The sequence below is a fragment of the Palaemon carinicauda genome, chromosome 14, assembly GCF_036898095.1.
Source record: "Palaemon carinicauda isolate YSFRI2023 chromosome 14, ASM3689809v2, whole genome shotgun sequence".
Classification (NCBI taxonomy): domain Eukaryota; kingdom Metazoa; phylum Arthropoda; class Malacostraca; order Decapoda; family Palaemonidae; genus Palaemon; species Palaemon carinicauda.
The window spans coordinates 58,199,504-58,208,683 of NC_090738.1; positions in this window are offsets into that span (position 1 = coordinate 58,199,504).

The window sequence follows — 9,180 nt, forward strand, 5'->3', positions numbered from 1 at the left end:
CTGCCATTCTCTTTTACCAAGGCTACTCTCTATTCGCAATTTTTTTAATGAGGAGCATTTGCACCGACTCGCAGCGGTGCCCTTTTAGCTTGAAAATTTTTCCTGCTTTCTGATTGATTAGAATTATCTTGTCCCACCAATCAGCTATCAGGAAACTTTTCCGAGCTAAAAGGGCACCCCTGCGAGTAAGTGCAAATCTGCCTCACTAAAAAGAATTGACCATAGGACACAACATCGTATTTCTAAGCCTGCTGATGTCCACCTGGTAGCTGCGAAAGATCTGAGATCTACATCCATGGGTATGACAAATTCACAATATCCTCTTGGAGCACAAAATATCATTGGAGGTTTCGTATTATTGACGTCACATTGCCAATACTCAGAGAGGATTTCATCTCCCAATTCCAAATCCTCCTTAATGTTGTCCATTAGCGCCAAATCATCGCAGATTCATACTCTTCAACACCTCTTTGACCTGCTCCCTTCGACATCGATCTCCCCATCAGCCCACCCATGAATGCCTAAAACCTCCTCCTTACATCGTACTGGGAAGTCTTCCTGTTCAAAATCTCACCAATAAGCATAGTATTTATCACCAAGTCATAACAATGAGGACACCTGTGTTTGTCAAATTTCGTCGTCTAGCCCTGGATAGTTTGTCAAATGCTAAGGAAACGTTCACCGAAATGGAAGAAATGGGCACTTGCCAAAAGGCCTCAAGCCCATAGCCGTCACTCCTACATTCCATCCTGATGAAGAATAGCCCCCTGCGCCCTTGTGGGGATTACAAACTTCTGAACATGCAGAGGGAATCAGGCTACTACACCCTCCCCAATATCGCCGACTTTGCTACCCACTTAAACGGGTATTATCAGGTGCCAATGTACCAAGACAATATTCCAGAGACCACCATCACCACCCCATTCGGGACTTACAGATTGAATTACTCTTGTTTTGCCCTTTGTAACGCTGGGAAGAATTTTCAACGCCTCATGTATGGCATTTCAGGGGACCTCCCTTCTGTTTAGGTTACGTGGATGACATACTTGTGTTCTCTTCCTACAAATAGAAACATACACATCGCTCTCGACCGCCTGCAATAGAAAAGGCTCATGGTCTTGTACAACAATGTAACTTTGGCGCCAACAAATAATCCTTCTTAAGACAACACATTCCTCCTGAAGGCATCCACTCCCTCCATGAGAAGGTATCAGCTGTTCAGAACTTTACCCCGCTCTCGGCCATCAATGCGATTAATGAATTTTTGGGCATGGTAAACTGTTATTACCGGCTCTTGCCATCCATCAAGGCCACTCTTCCCCCCTCTATGCTTCTCTCAAGTTCAAGCCAAAAGACCAAATGCTGGGTCCCATTCAGGAAATGGCCTTTTGTAACGCAAATAATATCCTATCAGCTGCTGCTGATCTAACCTATCCTGTGTCACATACCCCTCTCCTCTCCACCAATACAGGGACGTCAATATGGGTGCAGTACTTAAACAGGTGGTCCAAGTCTCATCCCGTTCCTTAGCCATCCTTAGCCGAAAAAAGAAATCTGGCTACTCTACCTTTAACATCGAATTGCTGGTGGTTCATTTGGCTATACGACACTTACGCCAGTTCTTAAAAGGTACGCCCTTCATCATTTGCATGCCTTCCCTCAACAGTGTGACACCTAATCCACCTTTCAATATGTCCCTTGGGAAATTTTTTTTTTTTTTGCATATGCCCTGTCAACAAACACATTGGCTGCAATCACCCAGGATTGGATTACAACGCCTTGGTAGAATCTGAAAAAAAAGATGATGGAGAACTCCTGTAAATCCCTTCTGTGGGAAGACGGGGCCCTCGACGACTCTAACACCACCCTTCTCTATGATGTCAGTACTAGTAGGCTGCGACCGAGGATACCTGACCCCATGTGCTGACAAATGTCTAATTTCGTCAATGGTCTCCACATCCATTTCACTGATCCACTTCCCAATTATCGAACACAAAGTTCATTTAACCTGACATTACTTAGGATGCTAAGGGTTGGGTCTGCACCTATACTTTGTGGAAAGTTTTAAAAGTACATTGGAACACGGATTCAGGTATGGTTCCCTTAGTTCAACCTTAGTGTACTTTTGCCCACATTCACGTTGACATAGTAGGCCCCTAACCAAATCATAAGGACATTGTTACCTGTTTACCGTCATTGACTGCTCCACTCGTTGGCTTGAAGTCATCCCTATGCAAAGTGCAGGGTATACGTCATGTGCATCCACCTTACTTTCAGGGTGGATAGCGAGATTTGGTATCCATGAATATATTGCTTCTAACAGGGGTACCACATTCACCTCTAAATTTTTAGAGGTAATTATTAAATTTCTTGGCCGTCAACCTACATCAGACAACTACCTACAACCCTGCAGCAAATAGAATGATTGAATATATTTATCGCACCCACAGATCAGCTTTGTTGTCTCGCTGCTATGACTCCAAGTGGTTTCCCCAGCTTACCTGGTTCACCTGGAACTAAGAACTACTCCCAAAGATGCCGTAGATATCTTGGCAGCTAAATTGATGTATGATGACCCGTTGGTCATCCCTGCCAATTTTTTTTCCAACTGCAACTTACTACGACAATCTCAAGTGGCTACATCATGTTTTTTATAAAATTTATTCCATATGGTCAGATTTGAAAGCCTCTAGTAGAGCAACACATACCAATTGATATGTTCACGGCAACGTATGTTTCCTTGCGCAATGATACTAGCAAGCCACCACTAACCCCCCCTTATATGGGCCTTCTCTTCAGTATCCGTTGCACACCGAAGGCTTTATTGATTAACCTACATTGCAGAGAAGACTGGGTTCCCATTGATTGCCTAAAACTTGCATATCTACTGCAAGGAGGCCCTCCTACAGTGTGCCTCTTAATATGACGATGCCTATTTCACATGTCCTCTATGTCTTTTTTAGTTCGGTATTTTGTGTACTGCACGTGTTTCATACACGCTCATACACTGTAATGGTATTTACTTTTTTACTATTTCTCGCTCTCCCCTAGACTGAAAATTCAAACCTGTTTAAGCTTGCTCTAACATGATTTGTACTGTTTGGGTTTTGTGTCATTCTTGCTCTCAACTATCTGTATATTAGCTCATGGACTTGTTGAATAATCTCATTTGAATTTATTTTGCCTTTCTGTTTTTGCCTAACAGCCACCTCACAAACTACGTTATAGTTACCTTCCTCTCTTGCATTATCAGCTTAGCATTATTTGTATGTAACATCTATTGAAGCATCTATTTATTAGTTCGATGATTTCATAGTTATCAATTTGGTGCTGCTTTCTGCTGTACAAATATTTGCATTAAGGCACTTTTGAAGTACTTGATCTCTCTCTCTCTCTCTCTCTCTCTCTCTCTCTCTCTCTCTCTCTCTCTCAATATCAATTATTCCTCTGAACACCGTGAGTAGAACCTAGTCATAAGAAAATCATCAGGATTAAATGTTTATATGAGTAATACGCTTCATCAATAATACTGCAAGTGTCAGTCTTCTCTGGAGATAAAAAAAGATTCTATGGTGGAAAGGAATTGTAAGACTTAACTTTTGTAAATATCTACAAATATATATTCTGGAAAAGAGATAATTGGGAGAATTACCAGTTAATATTTAGAAAAAAATAATTTTTTCAAAGATAACTTTAAATATTTTCATGGGAACATAACAAAAAGAAGAGTAATTTTATTAGGAGCATTTTTTTTTTATTTCCCTATCATTATCGGAAATATAACACTTAATCAAAACAGGCTTATTAATTTCATACAATATATGAACAAACATTAAAATACAAAAATTCCTCCTGTTAGTAATTAGTTGGACCGGATGTCCATAATGATTTCACCCGATCATAACTGTTCATGGCAGATGTTTTTCAGGTTGTTGTAATATCCTAAGTTTTCCATTTGGAATTATTCCTCACTGATAGATAAACTCTTCAAATGAAATCAATATGATTATGAGAAATTCTCTTTCTAGCCTCAATGTGACCTACTGTCGTTATTAAAAAGTTTTCCATGATTAACATAAACACAAGTAACTCTTTTTTTATTCTGGTTTTATATGAAAGAAAATATTAGGCAGTTCATCTCATATATGAAATATATAATTTGAATTTAACTACTGGTATGGCATATATGACCAATATCCAGATGTGATTCATAGTTTAATAGCATTTTTTCAACTTGCGATAATATTTATGAACTAAATTGAAAGAGGAGGAGTTAGATGGATGAAAGGAAGTGAGGAAAATGGTACATCTACCTAAGGGACTCTGCAAAGAAAATTTAGAGGTGCCCTCAGTGTACTAAAAGCTTTACTGACGGCGTTACCACTGGAAAAGCACCAGTCTTATACATTACAAACTTTAGAAGAAATTGTTTATATTCCAGTGTCTATTAGATGGTGATTATAAAAATTGCAACCAACCATAATCCATGAGATATTCTTAATGTTCAACCTTCAACATTTAAATGGTAGTAAGGCCAAGAAATATAGAATTTAATTATCCCCAGTGAAATAGCAATAGAAATTTAACAGAATATCAATGAATAAGATCATACCTTTATCGGAGTAAAACTACATTTAATACATATAACCAACAACAGCAGCATTTCATTATTGAAAGTATAAACTACAAGGGACAATTCATATAGGAGTTGCAGTTTTTTATTTTAGAATACTGGGAACTGCTCTATATATCTCTTTCAATGCACATTATCTGCATTTTACATATAATTATCATAACTTGTAGCCTAAAAATCAGAAAAAAATAGTATTATTTGAAAAATTAATTTATCATATTTTATTTGAATAAAAGACAAGACTACTATGAAATTATGCTAAAGTGTTTCTACTTCTTTTCAATAGAGGGCAGAAAACGTCCTTTGTTCCATTCAAGTGAAAGATTCTATCAAATTGAAAAAGGGTGATAGATTGATACTTATGTAGAAATATGTGTGGCAGGTATTTATTATATTAAGTTCTAATTAGGTAGGCTATTTTTTGCTAAATTCAAACCAAAATGGCGTCTTGAAGCTTCCAGAATGCAAGGATTGAAGAACTCAGCATTTGTTCTTTCCCTCGCCAATAGATGACGTTAGCAGTAGAGTACCATTTTGCTTATTATTCCAATCAACCACTTATAATCATTTTTATCATTTCATTTCTGTTGTTATCTGGGCACAAAATTGCTATAAAACACAATAACAATATTTTTACGTTCCAAATGTCTTACATCATCCCGATTTAACTTTACCGCCAATAGATGCCATCAGAGGTACCTTTCACAACTAATATAGTATAATATTTGACGCCTGCGTGTGTCAAAAAACTGTGGTAGGATGATAGAGGCCAGATAATTGGTAGTTAGTAAATTGTCCATCGATCGTTTCCTTATTAGGCATGGATATATTTTTCAGAATATGGTGTGCATTTTTCATATGCTATCGGAATCAACCCAATTTTCCTTATAAAAGTGTTTAGTATTTCCTCCCTTCATCAAAACACATGGATTTTAAGTCATGTCCATGTACAAGTGACTAAGGAAACAATCATCAGCATAGTTAAGGTGGGTGGGACGAGTTTGAAACACCAATGCAAAATGGAATTTCTATGAATGGAAGATATCACTGTTCATAACAGATTCAAATCATTTGAAGAGTATTAGTAGTATGCCAGGAGGTGCATAACTTTGGTGTAAATTGATGTTCTTATAATCACGGTAATAAACATTGACAAATAAAAGAATAAAAAACTAAACTGACATTTCTGTGTCTTCGCCAACGCCTGACTGTTTTGAATCATCCAACTGCAAATTGGTGATTTTATATCAGTTGTAAAATAAACCTTACTCCTATTTCTTTAGTAAATGTATGCATGTCAGTTAAGTTGTTTCATAATTTAATATAGATTAGAATAATTCATTAAGAATACATGCTCACACACAGACAAATTCAGACACCTACATAAATATATATATATATATATATATATATATATATATATATATATATATATATATATATATATATCGTTTCCAGATGCCGTGTAATAGTGCTTTTTTTTTAAATAACTCCTAAAATAACTGATGGATTTCCATGATATCAGAGCAGGGAGCGCTTCATACAATGGCCTAATTTTGGTAAATACTGTGCATTGCCAATTACGTTTCATTAACTTTTTTACTTAAGAAAAGGAGGTTAAAGCCAGTCTTAGCCACCCACACATCCGCAAAAGTGATGACGTCCCTCAGTGACGTTGTTATAACGTTTCTTCCCCTGTACCTCCCATCCCCCGAATTGTTAAACGCCTGTTTAACTCCATAAATCAGTGATTATCAACCAGTGTGCCACAGCACACTGGTGTGCCACGAGATTATTTGAAGTGTGCCACGAAATATAGTCATGGCACACCAGAAAATACGAAAAATGGGTATAGATTTTGGTTTCACATGAATGAAAAGTAACGCTTATTGATACTGACAATTATTTAGATTATAGCCTATTTTGCAGTTTACATAAGTATCTTTCAGCCATTTGAGTTCGTCATAATATTTATAATAATTCTACAATTAATGAAAGTTCAATATTATAAGTGGAGATGGCATTCGGTATTGTGATGGGCGTCGTTCTGTCTGGGATGTATGACGTGGTATTGCCTCATGCTTTCAAACCGTTTTTAGTATAGTTCCTTTTGTTTCAACCAAAATAGTTGCATTTTAATGTAGCACTGTGTCTACTTGTAATGAGTATATTGCCATGTTGTTATTGAATTTTGATCTTCAGGCTGCCCGTTGTTGCTATCATCTGCAATCGATGTTAGGAGTTTAATCACTTCCAAGTTTGATAATTGATATATGTATCATATACGTAATCATCGTAATGTAACCAGGTTTGTGAGCTAAAAGAAGGACACTTCCCTCTTGTATATACCGTACATGTGTGTGTGTATGCATAAAGCACATACATAAATACATACATACACAATATATATATATATATATATATATATATATATATATATATGTGTGTGTGGAATTATAAACACACAAACACACATGCACACATATCTTTTGATATAATTATGAATACAATTTACATATCTTTGCCAATAGTTATTTAAATTTTACTTAAAATCATGTGCATGCCTTTTGTTCAGTCTTTGGTAGGTATATTTCTGTAAAAGAAATGCACATCATTTGAGACTCCTGTACTATTAAAAGCTTCACATATAAACAACGTTGGATGAATGTACATGTGAGGATGGATGGTCTATCAACCATTACATAACATCTCTCTCTCTCTCTCTCTCTCTCTCTCTCTCTCTCTCTCTCTCTCTCTCTCTCTCTCAGACACGCACACATACAATTCAGTAAATATTGGGGCACACTTATAAGAAAGCAGAACATATTAGTAACATTAAAAAAGTAGGGCATATGTACAATCAGTTAACTGATTTGTTCCGCTCAAAAGCAGAGCTCTGGTCCCCTTGCCTACGCGTATCATACGTGTCTGAGTCTCGCTCTCATTGCATACTCTCGGTGTCTTGTTGTCAGTGTCGGTTGAGACAGTACTTGAGTGGTCATGGTAGTGCACTTCACTAATCACATTACTAGCCTTTTTGTTTCATTTAGTCTGTTGGGGTTTTATGATAATTCCCATTGACCAGTGTATTTGCAGGACAAGAGTACCATGTTTATTGATTTTAGTGCATTCCTTCACAATGGATAAATTTCTTATAAGAAAGGAGGCTACTGGCAGCCGTGAGTCTGATAGTGAACAATCATTGAACCCAACAAACTCCAATGTAACAAAGGCAAAAATTCGCCATTATTTAAATAGACAGTATAATGAGAGCTACTTGAAGTTCGGATTTTTTTGGTCTGGAGATGCTGCTCAACCAAATCCATTATGTGTATTTTGCGGCGATAAAATGTCAAATGAATCCATGGTACCAAGTAAGTTAAAGAGACATCTCACTTCTAAACATTCATCTCTGCAGGATAAAGATCTTGTATATTCTCAAAGGCTTTTAGATCAGCAATCGAAGCAGCGCAATGTATTTGAGAAAACAATGACCGCATCAGAAAGGGCTCAGCTTGCTTCAATTGAAGTCGCAGAAATAATAGCAATGAAATCTAAATTTCACACACTTGCTGAGTCAGTTATACTGCCCGCTTGCAAAAAGATTGTTAAATCCATGTTTGGTGAGAAAGCTGAAAAAGAAATTAGCAAAATCCCCTTATCAAATGATACAATACACTGAAGAATTTTAGATTTATCTGAAAATATTGAAAAAAAGGTTCAGAAAAAACTTCAGGATTCTACTTTTGCATTAATTGTTGATAAGTCCACGGATATAAGCAACACTAGTCACTTGCTTGCATTTGTACGTTTTATTGTTAGCAGTGAAATAATCAATCAGTTTTTGTGCTGCAAAGGAATGTCAACTACTACTAGAGGTCAAGATGTTTTTGATGTGATAACTGACTACCTTAGAGAAATGAATTTAACATGGAAATCTTGCGTAGGCATCTGCACTGATGGAGCCCCATTTATGACAGGCTGTATTAAAGGATTTGTATCTCTTGCAGAAAAAGAAAACCCAGATCTTATTCGTACTCATTGCTTTTTACACAGAGAAGTTCTTATTTCAAAAATATCACAAGAAGATTTAAAACTGGTGTTACACCAGCTAGTTGAAATAGTAAATTATATTAAAAGTAGGCCTTTGAAGTCAAGATTATTTGAACAACTATGCAAAGGAATGGACTCCCAGCATGTTAGATTACTAATGCATACCGACGTTCGATGGCTATCGAAAGGTTAGGTATTAACTCGTGTTCATAAATTACACAAGGAATTAATCGTATTTTTCGACCAAGAAAAGCAGGGAAAATTCTGTGAGCATCTTCGTTGTGAACTTTGGATGTCTAAACTGGAATACCTAACAGAAATATTCAGTCAATTAAACAACACAAACAGTAGCATGCAAGGGAGAAATGAAAATATTCTGACATCAGCAGATAAGTTAGTTGGTCTAAAAAAGAAAATTACTATTTGGAAAAATAGAGCAAGCTCAGGTAATTTTGATATGTTTCCTTCAATGCGTACCACTTGCATTAAAGAAA